Source organism: Dromiciops gliroides, chromosome 4 (genome assembly GCF_019393635.1).
Source record: "Dromiciops gliroides isolate mDroGli1 chromosome 4, mDroGli1.pri, whole genome shotgun sequence".
In the NCBI taxonomy this organism is placed as follows: Eukaryota; Metazoa; Chordata; class Mammalia; order Microbiotheria; family Microbiotheriidae; genus Dromiciops; species Dromiciops gliroides.
Genome location: NC_057864.1, coordinates 299,404,814 through 299,427,685, shown reverse-complemented (window position 1 = coordinate 299,427,685; position 22,872 = coordinate 299,404,814).

Here is a 22,872-nt window from a genome sequence, read left to right as displayed (position 1 = left end):
CTTAACCCTCATTGCCCCAAGGAGGGGAAATTAGTTAAATTGAAACAGGAAAGGGGCATCACATACATTTACCTGGGGAGGGGGGTTCCAATCAACACTAAAAGTAATTTATCCTAGCATATACTAAACATATAGCCTCAGCTTTCTAGAAAGGGAAGAAATTCAGAATTAATGTTTAATTTTAGGTGAACTTTGAAAAAAAAGTCTAAAAAGCATAAAGCACTAGGATCAAAAATTGAAAAATTAGTATGTAACCTGTAGCCTACAACTATTCACTCTGGGTTTATATTGCCTGGATCTAACTTTGAGGCAGCCTCCTAAAATCATAACTTTTTGGCCTATTTTACTCCCACCAAAAGTTACCTCTGGAAAATCTCTGGATAACATAAAACTTATGTCTAGATGTCCATATGCAAAGGCAAGAAGGCCCCCAGTCTTCGATAAAACATTCAAGGTCATAATTTATATTGGTTAAAGGACAACTTTTATTTCCACAACATTTTCTGCAGAAAACACATAAAAAGGAATCACAGTAGCTTGTCAACAATCAGTGCAATTCCTTTTCCTCTCCAGGGAGTCTCAGGTTCCCTTTGGGGACTTCTGTAGTCCTCTAAACTCAGAACAACCCTGTGGTTTGGTCTCCCCATAGAAGGGGAACAAATGAGATTGCCAGACATACTATCCACTTCTCATCAATTCTGATATATTCAAATAACTCACATTGATTTCAAAGTCCTTGTCTCCTGCTCCCTCATTTCTTGGGTTATGTCCCTTGTTGTGCTAAGAACTCTGGAAACCATATGCATAGTCTTATTCTTATCAAGCACCTGGTATTGCTTGCTACCTAAGAACACTTTCTTCTCTCTGTAGAAGGCTGGATCCTGGGATTCTCTTCTATTCAATAGGATGGCAGTGTCCCCAGACTTACCCTTCTCACTGTAGAGGGCTGGATTCCATGACTGGAACTTGGTGTTAAAAAGGCAAAACTGAAACTGACACCTTCCCAAGTACTTCCAGACATTTTCCCTCTGGATGGCCAGATTTCAGGATCTTTTTCTCTATGAGTGGCCAGTGAAGGTTGGGGAATCTCATTCCCTCTTTCAAATGCCCCCAGTGACAAAATTCAAGAGCCTATGACTCAGGTATTCTCTAGGAAGTTAACATTATCTTAGAAGTCTCTCCTCCTCTATCCAGGAGGAACTAAGAATTAAGTTGACTCTCCACTCAGACCTAACAGAAGACTCATATGTGCCATTCAAGAAGGCCAGAGGGAAGGAGAATGTATACATGCATAGGCTTCTTCCCTGATTCCCAGCCCAGAATCCAGATTTCCTTGTAGCTCTGTTGCCCTATAGTTCTCCAAGAAAGAAAAATAATAACCAAAATGATCTACTTCTGCAGCCAATTCCCTCATAATAGCATAGAACAAGTAGGAGGTTTCAACCCACAACAGCCTAAGTCAACCATAAAAAAATCAGAGATATAATCAAAGTCCTAAACAAAGTCTCATCATACCATATTCTCATCATGTATCAGTAAACTCTCACTAATCCCTTAGAGGTAGGTGTCTGTGTGTGTGTACATATATGCATATATGCATAGATATACACATATACATAATTATATATACACATGAATGGCATACATAGCAGACCATCTGATAAAGTAGCAAACAGTGCTATATGTTATAATTAAAATACTAATAGCATTTGAAAAAAAATAAGGTTGACAGGTTATTTTTAAAATGTAAAACAAAAAGTGACAGACCTCTTCTATCAAGAAGTCATGTTAACCAGAATTTATTGAGCGCCTACTATATACTAGGCACTGTTCAAACACTGGGGATACAAAGAAAGTCAAAACAGCCCCTGAAGGAACTAAAAGTCTAATGAGGGAAACAATATGCAAACAACTTTTACAAATAAGCTATAAACAGGATAAATTAGAGATTTTCTTAGAGGGAAGGAAGTAGCATTAAGGAGAACTGGGAAATGCTTCTTGGCCAAGGTAGGATCTTACCTGAGATTTTAAAGAAGCTAGGGAAGTTAGGAAGCAGAAGTAAGGAGAGAGAATTTCAGGTCTAGGAGACAGCCAATGAAAATACATGAACTCCAGAGCTGGAGTGTCTCATTAGATCAGCAACAACGAGGCCAGAGTCACTGGAGGATACAATCCATGGATGAGGAGTGATGTGTAAGAAGACTAGAACAATAGGACAATGCCAGGTTATAAAAGGCTTTAAGAGCCCTTAGAAAGTTTAAAGGCCCTAGAAGATTTTTTGTAATACAAGAATCAGTAACTAACCTAGCACAAAAAATGAACTATGAACTCTATTTTTCTTGAATTACTTTATGATGTTTTGTTTTGTTTTTTAATTTGACCTCAAACTTAATTTATATAAAGAACTTTCTCAACCAATATGGATCAGTACCTGCTACTATTGATTTCCTTATGAAAATTAGATGTATAACTCTAAAGAACAATATGTAAAACCTGAGACATTTTAGTCAGATAAATTATAAGTACTATTAATTTGAAAATTTTGAGAAAATTGATCTGGCCAGAAGAACTGTAATTCTGAAATCCCCTTAACCAAACATAATCAATTGGCTTGTCTCATTTTCCTCTACCTTCCCTTACAAAATCCAGTTCTTTGTTTACACTGTGACTTCCAATCCCTTGATGCTTCAGTTTTCCTCCTCACTAATGATTCTTTCATCTTTTCCCCATCTTGACCCCTTGGTGAATCAATTCAACTCTACACTATCTTCCTTTCTTGAATCCCTAGACTCTTTATCATGTCACCAATTATGCCCAGCAAAGCTTTAACTTTGGATCACTATGAACATTTACCACTATTGCTCCTACCTAGGTACTGCTGAAAGATTATGGAGAAAATCATGCAACCATTCTGACTGGTACACTACAGATTTATGTTATATAACCTCAACTGGGACCTAACTGTTGCTAGGCAATCCTACTTTTACTAGGGTATGGTCGCTGTGCAAGCTACAGCTTCTTGGAGTCACAGGTGAGAGTTGAGAGACAAGTAGATGCCAAAGGTGGATACGCAGCCCTGAAAAAGGTGAGCAGACTCTCATACCAGAGATGTTCGTCTTCTTGGGACACCTCAAATATCCTGAAGTCTATCTGTAGACCTCATGTATAGAACTTCTGATGTATACTTTAAAGATTTGCAGTAATGAGGATCTCGTTACTATTACATCATAATTCAGTATTAGAGAAGGAAGTGTATTTTTTCCAATATCTTAATATGGTACCCTTCCTTAAAAAACAAAATTAAATAAGTTAGATTGCAAATATTTTAGATCATCATTGGATTGTGTCATCTTCTGTAGAAGCTGTTTAATGAATTAAGAAAAAAATGTGTCAAAATGTGTAGTCTAAGGTTAAAGATTTATTGGGGAGGGCAGTTGAGAAAAAATATTTGAGGAAGCAATTTTATTTGTGTATTCCAATGGAAACCATGATACAATGTAGTTTCTTAATAGATTGAGTTTTCTGTTTTCACCCCAAATTTGTAAGCTAAAGAGTTTTGTGGTTTACTAATTTTTTTCCAGTTTATTTTGTTTTTAGGATGGAGTATTCTCCAGGGCAGTTTTGAAACTATAAAGTTCATCCACTGTTGAAAACACAGTGTTATATTTCCTCATACTGATATTAACAGTACCAGAAAGAACTAAATAAACTATCAGTTATATTTATGGTCAAGTAATATATCTAGCACAGCATATTGTAGTACTAATTGCGTAACTAAAATTTATAACTGTCCCTTATTTTATGCAAACAACATGCTTAGGAAAAGTTATATGAATTCAATAATTGTAAATAGAATTATATTTTGTGTACATGGAAAACTAGCTATTTAAAAGAACCCTGTAGAGATCCCACTTATAAAATAAAGACATAATCATCCCATAATTTATGTCTTATAAATTCAGATTGTTAGTATATTGTGTTTCCTGATAATGAAGCACATCAGTCTCAATTACTTTTTCACAAAGAATTTCACAAGTCCATAGAATAAAAACAGTCAGTATATAGAATTAAGCCAAAAATAATATGAGCCCATAAAGAAAATACTGTACAATTGTATAGAAGAAGAAAACTGCTTATTTAAGATACTAAAATAAAGGTGCTAGAAAGAGTAATAATCAGAAGAACTGAGTTTAATTGGTTAACCTTGAAAACTTCATTAATTACATCAACAAATTGTGGGTCAGAATGGGGTCACATAACAATGTGGGGCTTGCAAAAAATTTGGCAACAACAAAAGGTTATGTATATCTATTTTATATACCTAAATACCTGGGGTCCTATACAAATTTCTCAGGAAAAAAGGGGTCATTAGTGGAAAAAGTTTAAGAAGCCCTGCTATGGCCTATCATGATGATTTTGGATGCTGACACTTATAGGCCAGATTGCCATCTATTCTTCTCAGCTTGGTGTCATTGCAAAGTTAATGAGCATTCTACCTATATGTTTATCTAAGTCATTAATAAAAGTATTAAATAACACAAGGCCATTCACAGAATACTGTGGTATTCCACTCGAAAATTCCTGCCATTATACCATTAACAACTATTTTTTGAGTCGAGCTACCCAACCAATTTGTTGTCTAATCCACTTCTCTCTACCTTCTCCACAATAAATGTATGAGATATTTTATCAAAAACATGGCTGATATCTAGTTGAACTAAATCTATGGCATTCTTCTCATCTACTAGTTAAGTAATCATATCAGAAAAGGAAATGATTTTATTCTGACCTGACCTTAATGAGTCAATGATGGCTCTTTATAAATACCATTTTCCTTTCTAAATGTTCACCAACCTTCTCTTTAATGATTTTCCAGAGAAATGGAGTCAAGCTTACTTACATTCTTCTAATGGAATCTGGCTCTGTATCAGGGTAACCATAGGGATTAAGATACTTTCCCATGGTTTAGTTAGCTGCTGAGGTCTTGAATTGTGTGAAAATTCCCAGAATGGGTCAAAAAAGAGTTCTAGGAAAAAAAAAACATCAGAAGAAAAAGAAGAAAGCTGCAAGCCAAGGGCCATGTAGATTTTTGAAGATTCAAACAGCCTTTTCTGCTGTTCTCTTGAAAGATTCTGACAGAACTAGCTAGCAAGCAGCTGTTGCTAGTAGTTGTGGCTATCATAGCTAACAATACAGCTGACATAGGGGGAGAATGATTGTGATCACTTAGGCTTGACCTAGTGACCAGGATTAATAAGGACCAGAATTAAGAAGACTACCCTTATTGCCTGAAAGAAAAATTCCTTTGATAATGACAGAAGAATGCACCTGCCTTTAACTGCAACACTCCTTCAGAGTTTGTGCTTCTCATCTCTGTGAATAGATGACATTATTTGAGAAAGGCCCTGATTCCTGCCTCAACTGGTTGTTTCCACTCAGCACACATATATTGGAATTCACCTCCCTGCCACCCCTCCCCCAACTATTTCTTTCCATTCCTTTGCCACTAATTCTAATGTTATACAAAATATATTTGCAGTTATTGACCCTGATATTTGATAAATGTTTTCCCCAATGCTGGAGAGTGGGTGTAGGTGCAATTTTGAAGTCTTTAGAAAGTAGAAGACCCAGATCTTCCTTAGGGAGTTACCACCCAGTGCCCTCATCACTACCCTGTCAGTACCAAATTTTTTTTAAGCCTACTCGCCCAACCATCACTTTAGTTCGGGCCCTCATTGCCTCTCACCTGGACTACTACAATAGCCTCAATATCACAGTTTCTTCCCACTCCAATCCATCTTTCACATGGCTGCCAAAGTAATTTTCCTGAAGTATCAGGCTGACTATGACAAGGATGCATTTCTTGCTACTCTATATTTTATCTTATACATAGTGATTTCTGTGGGGCTGCTAGATGGTGTAGTGGATAGAGCACTGGCCCTGGAGTCAGGAGGGTCCAAATTTAAATCCAGCCTCAGACACTTGATAATTACCAGCTCTGTGACCCTGGACAAGTCATTTAACCACTTCGCCTCAAACATTTGGGAACATATCTAGTCTTCCTGGTATATATATCTTGCCACTTGACCCAGATGCCTCAGGACTGGTGACTTTGCACAGCACTCCCTCACTTAAATCCAATTCACTTCATGTCATGCCATTATTTCCTGATGTCATAGTAATCCTGGAAAATAAAGGACCAACAACTGATTTATGTATGTTGTCTCACCTATCAAAATGTAATCTTTTAATTACATTTGAGGGTAATGACTGTTTGCCCTCAACAGGGTGGAGACTGTTTTTGCTTCTTTGTAGCTCTACAGCTTAACACAGGGCAAGTAACAGTAAATGTTTAATATATGCTTTTTCATTTATTGATTAAGAGAAAGTTGCTGCTGTTTTACTATTTCCTTTCTTAGCTTGGGTATTTTTCATCAGTCATTTCCAGTGCAAAGGTCATTCTTCTTAACAGAGAAAACAGAAGCAAACTAAGAAAATAGCCTTTCCAGTGATGTCACTTGACAGCCTCCTATCCACCTGAAGCAAAGATCTTCTAAGTATCCTTTGTGTCCCAATATAGCTAAGAAAATGAAAAGTAAACAAAAACTCTTATCTATTTGCGGTCAGCTTCCCTTCCAGCCTCAGCTCATTATCAGCTTTAGCACTCTGGACACCATAAGTATCCCACATTTATATTCATCCTATATTACCTTTCTCTTTTAACTCTAAATTGATGACTTTCCTATGCCTCCTTTTTACATGCTGTCCTCAATACCTGGAAGATTCTCTCTCCTCATCTTTGTCTCATTGCTTACTTTCAAGACTCAAACCAAGACCTCCACAAAATGGTTTTCTTAGCTTATCATTCTCTCTCCTCCCCTGCCCCTGTCTAGTAATAACTTTCCTTTGAGATCACCTTCCATTTGAATTATATATATATGTAGTATGTTCATAGTTATTTGTATGATTCTTCCTATTAGAATGTGAGTTTCTTGAGGGTAGGAAACATGTATTTGCTTTTCTTCACATCTTCCAGTGCTTTGTAGAGTACCCTGCATATATTAAGCACTTAATAAATGCTTGTTGACTGATTCATTTACTGTAAAAATCTTATTTTTTTTCATTGAATTTTTTTCCTTCTGTGTCTTCAGGATTTCATTCCTGAGCATATCTCAATTCTCTTTGGGCTGACTTCCCCTGAAGCATTTTAGTTTATGGAATTCTATCTTTCCTCTGAAACTTTGAAATTTGCCTTCTCAAAATCAAGGATGCATGTAAGACTACACTTGGATTTCATTTCTTCTATCATAACCTCTAGAAGAGAGGGGTCACTTCCTCCCACCCACCCCACCCAAAGGATCCTATCATGTCTACCACAACAATCAGTTTATTGACACACTGGAGTTTTTATGTATACTTGTTATACTTTTTATGTAAACTTGTTGAGATCAGTCACCATGTGATACCTTCTAGCTCTTAAAATTCTGCAAAGAAAGTAAAGACTAATACTGAAAACCACTTTGGGCATGTTGACAATATGGATATGAAATAGGAGGGTTGGAGGTTCATATCGACATTTTGAGAGTATTTCTGTCAAGATCAAAGAACAACATGATAATACTTCAATCATTTTAGGTTATGGACACTGTTCTGACTATGGATCATAGAATTATAGAATTAGAACTTGTAAGGTACTTAGAGGTTACCTAGTCCACACTTCCCCCAATTTACAGATGAGACACTGAAGCCTATGGAGGTTAAGTGAATTGTACACAAGGTCACAGGATTTTAACACAGGCCTTCTGAGTCCAATCAAAATGTATATATCCAGAAAACAGAGACTAATAAATGGTGGGATAAAATGAGTGATCCACAAAAGAAAATATGATGAAAGTACAGAACGAAATGATGAATGAAAATGCATTTATTAAATTCCTTCTGTGCCCCAGCGTCACAAATGTAAAACTGAGACAGCCTCTGCTCTGAAGAAGCTTACATTCTCACTAAGATGGCCAAGAAAAGCCAGGAAGTTGCCTGAGCTCTCCAGTATTTCCCTCAAAAAGAACATTACATCGAGCCTTTAAACAGATTCTGGAACTACATAACCTAGAAAAAGACAGAGAGACACAATCTTCCTTCTTAAGATAATTTAGAAAATTTCAGGAAATGTCTGTCTCACTTGGGCAAAAGGGAAGGCCAGCTCAGCACAGCTCGACACAGCTGAGAGTGGTATAGCTGAAAGTGGCACAGCTGAGAGTGGTAAGAAGCTTGCAACAGTGACCCCTGTGACCTAGGAGCAGATTTCAACTTTATAAGTTTAAAAATAGGCTTCAATATGAGTAAGAAACCAAAAAGGGCCTTTACCATTGACGGCTTCTATGGTGAAAGGGAGAACCAAAACAAAAATTCAGATGAGTTTGTCAAAATGCCTACAAGTAAGATGGAAGTGGGAAGATGACCTTGTCTAAAGACAAAAAAGCCTTCTTTGAAGAGCTCAAAAAGGCTTTTAAAAATCAAATGAGAGAGGTAGAAGAAAAATGGAGTTACACTGGAAAAAGAAACACAAAAATTGACTGATGAAAACAATTTCTTAAAAAATACAATGGGCCAAATGGGAGGAAAAAATGGCCAAATGTAAAAGGAGATGCAAAAGCTTACTGAGGAAAATAGTGCCTTAAAAATTAAAATTGGGCAGATAGAAGCTAAGGACTCCATGAGACACAAAGAATCTGCCAAGCAGCATCAAAAGACTACAAAAATAGAAGAAAATGTGAAACACCTCATTGGAAAAATAACTGACCTGGAAAATAGATCCAGGAGAGATAACCTAAGAAATATTGGACTACATGAAAGCCATAATCAAGAAAAGAGTCTAGAAACCATATTCCAGGAAATTGTGAAGGAGAACTGCTCTGATATTGTAGAATCGGTGGATAAAATCATCATTGAAAGAATCCACCAATCACCTCCTGAAAGAGCCCAAAAGGAAAACTCCAAGGAATATTGTAGCCAAATTCCAGAATTATCAGGTGAAGGAGAAAATATTCCAAGAAGCCAGAAAGAAACAATTTAAATATCATGGAGCCATAGTCAGGATTACACAGTACTGGCAGCTTCAACATTAAAGGATCTCAAGGCTTGGAATATGATATCCTGGAAGGCAAAGGAGTTTGTATTACAACCAAGAGTCATTGATAATTCTCTTTCAGGGAAAAAATGAGCATTCAATGAAATAGGGAACTTCCAAGGTTTCCTGAAGAAAAGACTAGAACTGAACATAAAATGTGATCTCCAAATAGAAGACCCAAGAGAAGTATAAAGAGGTAAACAGGAGGGGAAAAAGGTTGTTCAATGAGGTTGAACTGTATCTCTATTAAGGTATTGTTATTAAATTGACTTTGATATGATGATATAAGGAAACTTAAGGGGCAGAATAAAAGGAAAATATAGGGAGGAGAGGAAGGGAGAGGTGGAATGGGGTTAATTACATCAAAAGAAGAGGAACAAAAAGAACCCATTCCAACATAAGGAAAGAAGGGAGGAGTGGGTATTGTTTCAACCTTACTCTGATCAGATTTGGTTTAGGGAGGGAATAACATACACTCCCATTTGTATAAAGAAACTTAGGTTACTCTTTAAGGAAGAAAAAGTGGAAGGAGAAAATGGTAGTATTGATAGAATGGAGGGGAGAAGCAGGGGGGGGGAAGGGGAAAGAAAGGAAGGGTAGCTGATAAAAGGGAGGGCAGATTGAGGAAGGCAGTGGTCAGAAGCAAAACACTGGTGAGGAGGAATAGGGTTAAAGAAGGGAAAAAAGAGTGCAAACAAAGGGGGACGGAGGATGGAGGGAAATAAACATTTAGTAATCGTAGCTGTGAATGTGAATGAGATGAACTCTCCCACAAAACTGAAGCAAATAGCAGAGTGGATTAAAAATCAGAATCCTACAATATATTGTTTACAAGAAACACATTTGAAGCAGAGAAATACAGTGTAAAGGTAAAAGGTTAGAGCAGAATATATTATGCTTCTGCTGAAATTAAAAAAAAAAAGCAGGGGAAGCAATCCTTATCTCAGACAAAGGAAAGGCAAAAATAGATCTAATTAAAAGAAATACGAAAGAAAACTACTTCTTGCTAAAAGGTATGTTACATAATGAAGTACTATCAATACTAATCATGTATGTGCCAAGTGTCATGGCATCCAAATTCTTAGAGGAGAAGTTAAATGAGTTACAAAAGAGGGGGCAGCTAGGTGGCACAGTGGATAAAGCACCAGCCCTGGATTCAGGAGTACCTGAGTTCAAATCTGGCCTCAGACACTTGACACTTACTATCTGTATGACCCTGGGCAAGTCATTTAACGCCCATTGCCCCACAAAAAAAGAAAAAAAAGACTTAGTTAAATGAGTATCAAAAGGAAATAGATAGCAAATCTTAACCAACGGGGGATTTTAACCTTCCCCTCTCAGATTTAGATAAATCTAACCACAAAATAAATACAAATTTAAAGAGCTGAATAGAGTGATAGATATGATAAATGTCTGGAGAAAATTAAATGGGGATAGAAAGGAATATACCTTTTTCTTAGCAATATGTGGCACATACTCAAAAAGTGAGTATATATTAGAGGATAAAAACCTCATAGTCAAATGTAGAAAGGCAGAAATAGTAAATGCATCCTTCTCAGATCATGATGCAATAAAAATTACATGTAAGACAGACCAATGAAAAGGTAAATTGAATATTTATTGGAAACTAAATAATTTCATTCTAAAGAATGAATGGGTCAAACAACAAATCATAAAAACAATCAATAACTTCATCCAAGAGAATAACAATAATGAGACAATGTACCAAAATTTATGGGATGCAGCCAAGGCAGTGCTCAGGCATTATTTTATATCTCTAAATACTTACTTGAATGAAAAAGAGAAAGAGGAGATCAATGAATTGGGCATGCAAGTAAAAAGCTAGAAAAAGAACAAATTAAAAATCCCCAATTAAATACTAAATTGGAAATCCTCAAAATCAAAGGAGAAATTACTAAAATTGAAAGAAAGAAAACTATAGAATTAATCAATAAAACTAAGCTGGTTTTATGAAAAAAAATAAAATAGATAACTGTAAATGAAATGGATAAATATTTAGAAAAATACAAATTGCCTGGGTAAACTGAAGAGAAAACAAAATCCTTAAATAAGCCCATTTTAGAAAAAGAAATTGAACAAGCCATCAATGAACTCCCTAAGAAAAAATCTCCAGGGCCAGGTGGCTTTACAAGTGAATTCTGCCAAACATTTAAGGAACAGTTAATTCCAAGACTATACAAATTATTTGCAAAAATAGGTGACAAAGGAGTTCTACAAAATTCCTTTTATGACACAAAAATGGTGTGGATAAACCAAGCAGAGCCAAAAGAGAGAAAGAAAATTGCAGATGAATTTCCCTAATGAATATCGATGGAAAAATCTTAAATAAAATATCAGCAAGGAGATTATACCAAGTGATCACCAGGATAATACACTATGACAAGGTGGGATTTATACCAGAAATTCAAGGATGCTTCAACATTAGGAAAACTATCAACATAATCAACCACATCAATAACAAGTCTAACCAAAATCATATGATTATCTCAATAAGATGCAGAGAAACCTTTTGATAAAATACAATATGCATTCTGATTAAAAACACTAGAGAGTATATGAATAGATGGAGCTTTCCTTAAAACAATAAGCAGTATCTACCTAAAACCACCAGCAAACAGTATTTGTAATGGGGACAAGTTAGATGCATTTCCAATTATCACCTATATTATTTAATAATGTTAGCTTTAGCACTAAGAGAACAAAAAGCAATTAAAGCAATTAGAATAGGTGAGGAGGAAACACATCTTTCACTCTTTGCAGATGATATGATGTTATACTTAGAGAATCCTAAAGAATCCATTAAAAAACTACTTGAAACAATTAACAACTTTAGCACAGTTGCAGGATATAAACTAAACCCACATAAATCATCAGCATTTCTATACATGACCAATAAAGCTCAGCAACAAGAGATAGAAAGGGAAATTCTATTTGAAGTAATGGACAATATAAAACACCTGGGACTCTACCTGCCAAGACAAACCCAGGAACTCTATGAACACAATTACAAAATACTTTTCACACAAATAAAATCAGATTTAAATAACTGGAAAAATATCAATTACTCACAGATAGGCCAAGCTAATATAATAATAATGAAAATTCTACCTAAATTATTCAGTGCCATACCAATCAGACCACCTAAAAATTATTTTATAGAGCTAGAAAAAATAGTAACAAAATTCATCTGGAAGAACAAAAAGTCATAAATATCAAGAGAACTAATAAAAAATGCACAGGAAGGTGGTCTAGCTGTACAAAATCTGAAGCCATAATATAAAGTGGCAGTCATAAAAACTACGTGGTACTGGCTAAGAAATAGAGTAGTGTATCAATGGAATAGGTTAGGCACAGGAGACACAGTAGTAAATTACTTTGATAAACCCAAAGACTCCGCTTCTGGGATAGGAACTCAATATCTGACAAAATTGCTGGGAAAACTGGAAGATAGTAGATGAACATCTTACACCATATACCAAAATAAGGTCAAAATGGGTACATGATTTAGACATAAAACATGATAACATAGGTAAATTATGAGAGGAAGGAGTAGTTTACCTCTCAGATCTATGGAGAGGAAAACAATTTATGACCAAAAAATAGATAGAGAATATTATGAAATGCAAGATGGAAGACTTTGATTTCATTAAATTTAAAAGTGTTTGTACAAACAGAAGCAATGTAGTCAAAATTAGAAGGGAAGAAGAAAGCTGGGAAACAATTTTTACAACCAGTTTTTTTCTGATAAAGGCCTCATTTCTAAAATATATAGGGAACTTAATCAAATTTATAAGAATGCAAGTCATTACCCAGTTTAAAAATGGTCAAAAGATATGAACATACAGTGTTGTAATGAAGAAATCAAAGCTATCTATTATCATATGAAAAAATGCTCTAAATCACTATTGATTAGAGAAATGCAAATAAAAAAAACTCTGAGGAACCACCTCACACCTATCAGATTGGCTAATATGACAAAAAAGGAAAATAATAAATGTTGGAGAAGCTATGGAAGAATTGAAAAACTAATGCATTGTTGGTAGAGCTGTGAACTGATCCAACCATTCTGGAGAGCAATTTGTAACTATGCCCAAAGGGCTATGGGACTGTTCATATCCTTTGGCCCAGTAATACCACTATTAGGTCTGTATCCCAAAAGGATCACAGAAGAGAGAAAAGAACCCACATGTACAAAAATATTTATAGCAGCTCTCTTTATGGTGGCAAAGAATTGGAAATTGAGGGAATACCTATCAATAGGGGAATGGCTAAACAAGTTGTGGTATATGAATGTAATGGAATACTATTTTGCTATAAGAAATGATGAGCAGAAGGATTTCAGAGAAACCTGTAAGGACTTACATGAAATGATGTTGACTGAGAGGAGCAAAACCATCAGAAACAGCAACAGTAACATTGTGTGATGAAAAATGGTGATGGACTTGGCTCTTCTCAGCATTGCAATGATCCAAAACAATTTCAAAGAACTCATGATAGAAAATGTTCTCAACATCCAGAAAAAAGAACTGTGGATTCTGAATACAGTATAGATTGAACTATACTGTTTTTACTTTTTGGCTGTTTTTTCCCCTTCTTTTTTGAGGTTTTTCCCTTGTGCTCTGTTTCTTCTTTCACAATATGACTAATGCAGAAATATGTTTAATGTGATTGTACATATGTAGCTTATATCATGTTGCTTTCCATCTTGGGTAGGAGGAAGGGAAGGAAGTTTGGGAGAATAATTTGGAACTATAAATCCTATGAAAACAAATGTTGAAAACTATTCTTACATCTTATTGGAAAACAAATTACTTTGATAAAAAAAAAAGGAAGCTTACGTTCTAATGGGGAAGACAATACAAAAGGAGTTTTAGCTAGGGCAGGAACTTTTTGCCTATAACACGAATAATGCACAGAGCCCTTGGGCAGAGCAGATTGTAAGATTGTGAGGTGCATGGATGGATATAATGTGAAACATTGTTGGGGACAGGTTAAATATAACGAATTCCTCTTGTTGTACTCAGGACAGCTCATTTCCCAGGGCAAAATTTAATAGCTGAGTGAATTAACTCCTCCAGAGAAAGAGGATATAATCTTTGGAGGTCTGGTCTAGAGGGTTCTCTTCCAATGAAGATGAGGGTGGGCAGCAGTAGGGATGATGGTAAGATATTGGGTGGGATCCAGCAATACCACTGCTAGGTTTATATCCCAAAGACATCCCCCAAAAGAGAAAAAGAACTATTTGTACAAAAATATTTATAGCAGCTCTTTTTTTTTGTGGTGGCTAAGAATTGGAAAGCAAAGGAATGCCCATCAACTGGGGAATGGCTAAACAAACTTTTATGTGATGATGATGGAATATTATTGTGCTGTAAGAAATGACAAGTAGGATGACTTCATAAAGGCCTAGAAAGGCATGTATGAAATGATGTATAGTGAAGTGAGAAGAACCAAGAGAATATTGTGCACAGAGGCAGCAATATTGTTTGATGAAGAACTGTGAATGACTTGACTCTTCTCAACAATACAATGATCTAAGACAATCCCAAAGAACTATTGATGAAACATACTATTCACCTCCAAAGAAAGAACTGATATTGAAGGAACAGAGTGAAGCATGCTATTTTTCACTTTCTTTAATTTTTTCCTCTTTTAATCAAGTTTTCTTATACAAAATGACAAATATGGTAATGTTTTACATAATCATACATGTATAAGCCATATCTGATTCCTTGATGCCTCAGGGATAGGGAAGGGGAGTAAGGGAAAGAGTGATAAAAATTAGAACCCAAAACTATCAATAAAATTATATTTTATATATATATATATATATATATATATATATATATATATATATATATATATATATATATATGTGTGTGTGTGTGTGTGTGTGTGTGTGTGTGTGTGTATCTTGGGTGGATGAAAAACATTTTGAATGTCATGAATATGAGAAGTGAGTAAAAATATTTATAAATGTACAGAACCAAAAGTAAAATCAATATCAGCGGTCCATGGGAATGAAATTGAATGAACTGACTTAATGGGAAAATATTAAGAGGCCAAATATATGTGGTTTAATTAACAAAGGAGGCATGATAGCATGTATACTCATTAACCTAAAATAAGAGGAGTATAATGAGGATTGGGAATGAGGGAAGATAAATTAAGTGAAGAATAATAACTGCTGGAAAAGTTTCAGCATTTCACATTGCAGAAGAAAAATCCCCAAGAGCTATAGAATCCCTATCCTCTGAGGAATGTAAACTCAACTATATAGATTCTGCAGAGAGATATTCTAACTGTCTAAAAATAGATCAGAAAGGTAGTTATTGAAATGCTTTAAAAATCCTTTCCACCTACTTTTTTCTTTTATAATTATTCTCTTCTCCTTGTCTCTTGCCATCATCCTATGTGACTTCAGTATTAACATCACCCTCCTAACTCTCTGACCAATTGGTCCCTTAATCTCTATTTACATGGCTTTAGCCTCAGGGAAGGACATTGCATTTTATGCTTTCTTAGTTCTCTGATGAAACTACTTTCTCTAAAGTTACCAGTGATTTCTTGATTTTCAAATCCAATTGCTTTTTCTCACTACTCATCTTTATTGACCTCTCTGTAGCAGCTGATACTATTGACTGCTCTCCACCTGCATACTGTTTCCTCTCTGGGTTTTCATGACACTGCTTTATTTTCGTTGTCATTCTTCCCATCTAACCACTGTTTCTCAGTTTTACTTCCTGGGCAATCATTCATCATCTACTTGTCCTAATCACGTATATATCCCATGGCCTTCTCTTCTTTTTCTGAACTCTCACTTGGCAATCTCATTAGCTCCCACGGTTCTATCATCCCTTTGCAAATGACTCTCAAATCTAGATATACAGTCCTTCTTTCTCTCTCTCTTAAGCTTGAGACATAGATCACAAACTGTATGTAGAACATTTCCAATAAGATGTCCTGTAGTCATCTCTTTTTTTTTTTTTTTTTGGTGAGGCAATTGGGGTTAAGTGACTTGCCCAGGGTCACACAGCTAGTAAGTGTCAAGTATCTGAGGCCATATTTGAACTCAGGTACTCCTGAATCCAGGGCTGGTGCTTTATCCACTCACTGTGCCACCTAGCTGCTCCCTGTAGTCACCTCAATCTCCAAAAGAGAATTAATTATATTTCCCCCAGAATCTACCTTTCTTACAAATTTCTTTATTTCTTCTGAAGATATCATCATTCTTCCAGGTTCCCAGGTTCATACCCAAGACATCACCCCACATATCCAATCAGTTGTCTAGTCTCCTTTTGGATTATCTCCATAAATTCCTCATGAAAGAAATTATTATTAATAATCGTTGATGTGGGAAAGATTCATATTTCCCCCTTTTCTTTTATCCTCATTTCAAGACCTCATTCTCTGGAGGCTGAGCTAAACTTCTCCTCTATCCAGACCTCACCCAGGTGGGGCAGCAATTATGGGTTTTTTTTAGTCATAAAAGTATTTTATTATTTTCTGGTTACATGTATAGATATTTTTTAACATTTATTTTTATAAGATTTCTAGTTCCAAATTGTTCTCCCTCCCTTCCTTCCCTCCCCTCTCTCCAAGACAGCAAGCAATCTGATATAGGTTATATATATATATATATATATATATATATATATATATATACAATCACATTATACATATTTCTGCATTAGTCATGGTGTGAAAGAAGAATCAGAACAAAAGGGAAAAACCTCAAAAAACAAAACAAAAAAACAAAACAACAAAAAAAGTAGAAACTATGTTTCAATTTGTATCTAGATTCCACAGTGTTTTTTTTTCTGGATGTGGAAAGCATTTTCCCTCATGATTCCTTTGGAATTATCTTGAATCATTGTATTGCTGGGAAGAGTTAAGTCTACCACAGTTGATCATTGCATAATGTTGTTGATACTGTGTACAATGTTCTCCTGGTTCTGCTCTTCTCACTTAGCATCAGTCCATGTCAGTCTTTCCAGGTTTTTCTCACCTGCTCATTGTTTCTTACAGCACAATTGTATTTCATTACATTAATATAACACCACTTATTTAGCCATTTCCCAATTGATGGGCATCTCCTCAATTCCCAATTCTTTGCCACGACTAAAAAGAACAGCTTGTATTGTATTTTTGTACATGTGGGTCCTTTCCCTTTTTCTAAGCTCTTTGAGATAAAGACCTAATAGTGGTATTGCTGGGTCAAATGGTATGCACAGTTTTATAGCCCTTTGGACATAGTTCCAAATTACTCTCCAGAATGTTTGGATCACTTCACAGCTGTACCAACAATGCATTAGTGTTCCAATTTTTCCACAGCTTCTCCAACATTTATTATTTTCTTTTTTTGTCATATTAGCCAATCTGATAGGTGTGAGGTGGTACCTCAGAGATGTTTTAATTTGCAGTTCTCTAATTAGTAGTGATTAAGAGCATTTTTTTCATATGGAAATAGATAGCTTAGCTATTTTGTTTTACTCAGATTTGAGTCTGGATAAATTCTTTGAATAGATTGCTCTAGGCTGAAGGTAACTTAAGATGTAAATGACATAATCAAAAGTCAGATCCAGTGCCTTATTATAATATTTATTCTCTCATTAATTGTTAGCTAATCAGAGTTGATTGCCACCCTTGGGAACACCCCCCCTTCCAATAAGCACATAAGCCTATGAGCCCATTATATGATTATCTTTAGTCTAAGAGAGACATGGCCAAATGACCATCCTTTTATTAAAATGCTGGCATCAATAATAAAATAATTAAATTACCCAGAAATCTTTCTAACCTTTTTAAACATCACATTTGGCTTTTGAAGATGATAAATAGATAGATAGATAGATAGATAGATAGATAGATAGATAGATAGATAGATAGATAGATTGATGTGTATGTATTAATTGAAGGCACTGTGCTATGCACTGGAAATACAAAAATGAGCAAAAAGATAGTCCCTATCCTGAATGGTACATTTTGGTGGATGAAGTCAACACACAAAAAAGAACTAAAAAGCTGGTGGAGCAGTGCATGGAAAGAATACACCTTGTTCTTTCCTGATTTTCCCTCTCCCTCTTCAATCTCCTTTTTTTTTGCTTTCTTCTTTTTTCCTCCTTCATTCTAAGAGGGCACTTTGTATCCCTTTCCACTTTTTTCATTATATTCTTTCATTTTACTGCAAAAGTTCATGGATTTATGATTAATAGAAAGTTACTCTCTGTGTTGTCAAATGAGCATTGACAGCTACTCTACACAGCCAAATGATCTATTCCTTTTATCCTTGATAATGAGATTTCACAAGCTGATTTGGATTTCTGACAGGAACTTAACCTTAGGGATTATGTTATTTTTTCATCCTTGTATGTAAAGCACCTAACACTATGCCTTCCACATAGTAGGGGCTTAATAAATGTTTATTGAATTGAATTGAACCCTTCCCCATCTCCTCAACTTCCACATGCACATGCTGATATGGTTTAATACATGACTAATAGGCAGTATGTAAAATGAAGAAATATTAAAAATCCCAGATTGCCCTTTTGCCTCCCTCTGTCCTTAATACATAAATTTTGAAAAGCTTTTTTCAAGTTTCTTTATAATCACAATTTAAAAATCAGAGGTAAAAGTTTGGTAACTGACAGTATTAGTTCTTTTTGTAGCACATTGCCAGAAGGGAAAGGAAGAAAAAAAGAATATTCACATTTTTGATGTGTTAAGGAATACTGTTATACTTTCACCCCTTCATCTTGTACTTGCTTGGTATTTGTCTGGGAATAATAGATTTAATTTGTTTCACTTCTCACCTAAATAGATCATTTGATATCTTCCCAAAGAAAATTTAGCTATGAAAACAAAATATTTTCAGTAGAGGGATGCGTTCAGTTAGGATGGGATTGATGTGGTAAAATCAGAAATAAATGTTGGAATCTGCTTTACGCTTCTGGTACTCTGATAATCCTGGTGTTAAAGTCATAATATTTCACATGCTTTCATGCAAGATACAGAGATGGGAAGATTAAAGGCTTAGGATAAAATAAATAGGGAATAAGAGCAAAAATAAAATGGGACCCAGAACTTAATTATATGCTCTATGGGTAGCTTGTTCAGAGTGAACAGCTTAGATCATCATTAAATCATGCTTCTATTGAGGGCATATCAGGGAATTTGTAGTTATAAATCAAACTTGAGGTGATGATATGAATGTAGTCTTTACAAAGATCTTTTAACAAATTAATTAATTTCATGATAACAATAAACTCATGAAAAAGATGGTGTTTTAGTTACCACCTCCATTTTACAGATAAGGAAATTGAGGAAGAAATAAGTTAAGGGACCCACCCAAGGTCATATAGCTAGAGAATGGCAAAGCCAGAATTTAAAACCAGTTCTTTCTGTTAAGTGTTTATTTTTGGCCTTTGCTTTATATTATAGCCATATCCAAATGTGCCTGGACATTGCCACCTTACTCAGTAGAACCTTCTCTTATAAAATAAAAAACGTTAAGTTAAACCAGCTGACACATCAATTGCATCCAATAATACAACATGCTATCCCTGTAGTCCCCCACCTCTCCAATGAAAAGAGGTGGGTATATTAATATTTTCTTGTGAGGCAAATGCATGCATACATGCATACATATATACATACATGCATATGTTCTTTACTCTTGGTTCTTTACTCTGTATCAGTTACTACTATTTTCCCTGTATTTCTGTGAGTTCCTATTAACTAATATTTCTTCCCATACAATAACATACTATCACATTCATATGAACAGTTTGTCTAGCTATTTTCCTATTTACACACACACACACCCCTAGACTAGATTGGCAGTAGAAATCACAATCTTTGCCCCTTACCTGTCCCCTCCTGACCAGAAACCATGAAGCAGCTTGAGAGGAAAAGCAGCAGCAGTGGTCATTCTACTTCAATTATCTGGGAATCAACAATTACAAGCCTGAACCATCAAATGGTATCATCTACCCTCCTACTACATATGAACATCCTAGGTATTACCACCTGTCCTGTTACCTAATCTGCATACACCCTTGGCCCATGTCATTTTATGTACCCTAAAGACTTCTGGGTCTGCCCTTTCTTTTGTCCATACATACAGCTGAATTATTTTAGATATGTTTTCCCAATTAGAATATGAGGTCCATGGGAACAGGGATTGTCTTGATTTTTCTATTTGTATTCCAAGTAATCGTCCCAAAGCTTTGCTCATAAGCAATGAATAAATACTTTTTCATTCATTCATTCATTCATTCAATCAGTCATCCATTCACTCACTTTCTTTCCAGTCATTGATTATTAAAAATAAGCACTGCTATGAATAGTTTGGCTCTTCTTTCTGTCAGTTACGTCTTTGTTACATATTCCAAAGGGTATAGACATTTTAGACTATTTTTTTTTGATAGTTCTCAATTGTTTTCCTGGGATAATTGGAATACCTAATATACCTATTGCCCCTGGGTCATGTATTATTTCTGTCTTGTCATTTTTGCCAATTACTGGATTATGAGATTTCATTTTATAGTTTTATTCTTAGTAATTAAAAGTAATATTTCACTGATTTGTCATGTATAAAAAACACATATACATTTTAGTAAGCATATTGCCTCACTGTTATAAATTCAGAGAAAGGCAAACAGGAAGGTAATGAAGCCCAAAGCTATGCTATGCAAATATCACTCAAAGGAAGTAGGAATGTTTTACCTGAAGAAAATACAATGGCAGAGCCAAGATAGCTGTCCTTAAGTACAGTTAAGTGAAAGAGTTCTCACACAAGTTTTACATGGCCCCAGAAACCAGAACTAGCTCCCAATTTAGTTGCAGAAAGGCAAATTTAGACTTGATAAAAAGGGGAAAATAACTAAGCTTTGGAAGTGTCTAAGAGTGAATTGGACTGCTTCAGAAGGCATTGCATTCTCCTTCACTGGAAGTTATCAAATAGAGGGTAGAAGCTATGGTATCCTTGTCAGGAATATCATAAGGAGAAATTCTGCTTGAGACAAGAATTGAACTAGATGATCGTAGAAGTCCCCCATTGATCTCAGATTCTATGATTCTACCAATTGTGTAGATCTAAAATTATACAAATAGTTATGCATCTAAGATGAGTACTTCTTAGATTAGTTTTTGCTAGACACTGGAAAGCCCCACCTTGGAGTTGCAAAATTCAATCAGATTAAGCCAATGGTCCAACTCCTTGATCCAGAGATGAAAATATGTATATTTGATGTATCTGGGCACACATTTTGATGAGCAGCAATAGAACTGAAGGAGAACACTGCTTAAATGGAACTTAGTGTTATTAATTATTACTATCATATTGGTCGAATTAAGGGCTACATATTGTTCATTTTATGACATATTGTTGTATTCCTCACTAGAAATGGAACTTATTTCTAGTATTTTACTTTGGAAGTTATTTTTTAGCCACTGTACACTTGTTATAAATTTCAATACTTATTCTAATTCTTATTCTTACTATACATTCATTCCCTTTGTTCATATGACACTATTCCACTTAAGCAGAAAATCAATTGCTTTTGTTGGAGAACACTAATTCATTAAAAGGAAAGATGAATTATTAACGTTGTCTCTCAGAATTATTATAGCTTTTTGCCCTGAATGATTTTATTTCAGCTTGTCTGTCTTCAACTGACTTTCACCATTTCCCTCTCTTTTAAAAGATCTCATTCTGATTAGTTGTATTGCACTTAGCATTGTATAATTCATCCATGTTAACACTTTTTTATAAACCTCAGGGAAGGTTAATAGACCTTTGCCATGAATTCATCAGTAGCTTATTGTCATCTTTATCATTTTCTTCCTTTTGCTCCCATCCTTAGCTGGATCAGATCCTCTTATTTGTTTCTTGGTTACAATAGGCTAAAATTAATGTAAAAGTCCAAGGAACATTGGGACGATTTTCTTGAACCAGCTAAAAATCCATTAAAAATCATCCCTGATCTAATTTTAATAAAGTTGCTATTCCTATGTGAATTATGAAAAGGATGAGTTGACATTTACAATAATTGTTATATCGCTATTAGTAATATAGTCCAAAAGATCAAACTGTGATTATTAACCATTTTATAGCTTCAAGTCAACATCTCCACTGAACAATATTTAAAAATTATATGGAGGGGGCAGCTAGGTGGTGCAGTGGATAAATCACTGGCCCTGGATTCAGGAGGACCTGAGTTCAAATCCGACCTCAGACACGTGACACTTACTAGATGCGTGACCCTGGGCAACTCACTTAACACTCATTGCCCTGCAAAAAAAAAGAAAGAAAAGAAGAAGAAGAAGAAGAAGAAGAAGAAGAAGAAGAAGAAGAAGAAGAAGAAGAAGAAGAAGAAGAAGAAGAAGAAGAAGAAGAAGAAGGAAAAACAAAACGAGGTGGAAGTTATGTGAAATGTCTCTAGATTTGTGTTTTGATAATATAAAAGAGAGATAGAGAGGATAACCTGGAAAAGGTTATTTGTGTCAATATGAAAGAATTGATTTTCAGCCCTTAATATGTTTCTTCAACTGATTTTCTTCATGTGTCTTATAATTAACTAACAGATTTTTTTAGTTTTAATTGTCAAATTTTCTTACTTGAGCTCAGAAAATATTTCTAATTGGTATGAAAGAGGAAGGGAAGGAAGGAACAGTTAGAAGAAGATGGCATCATGAAATTTAGAGATGAGAAGGATCTTAGA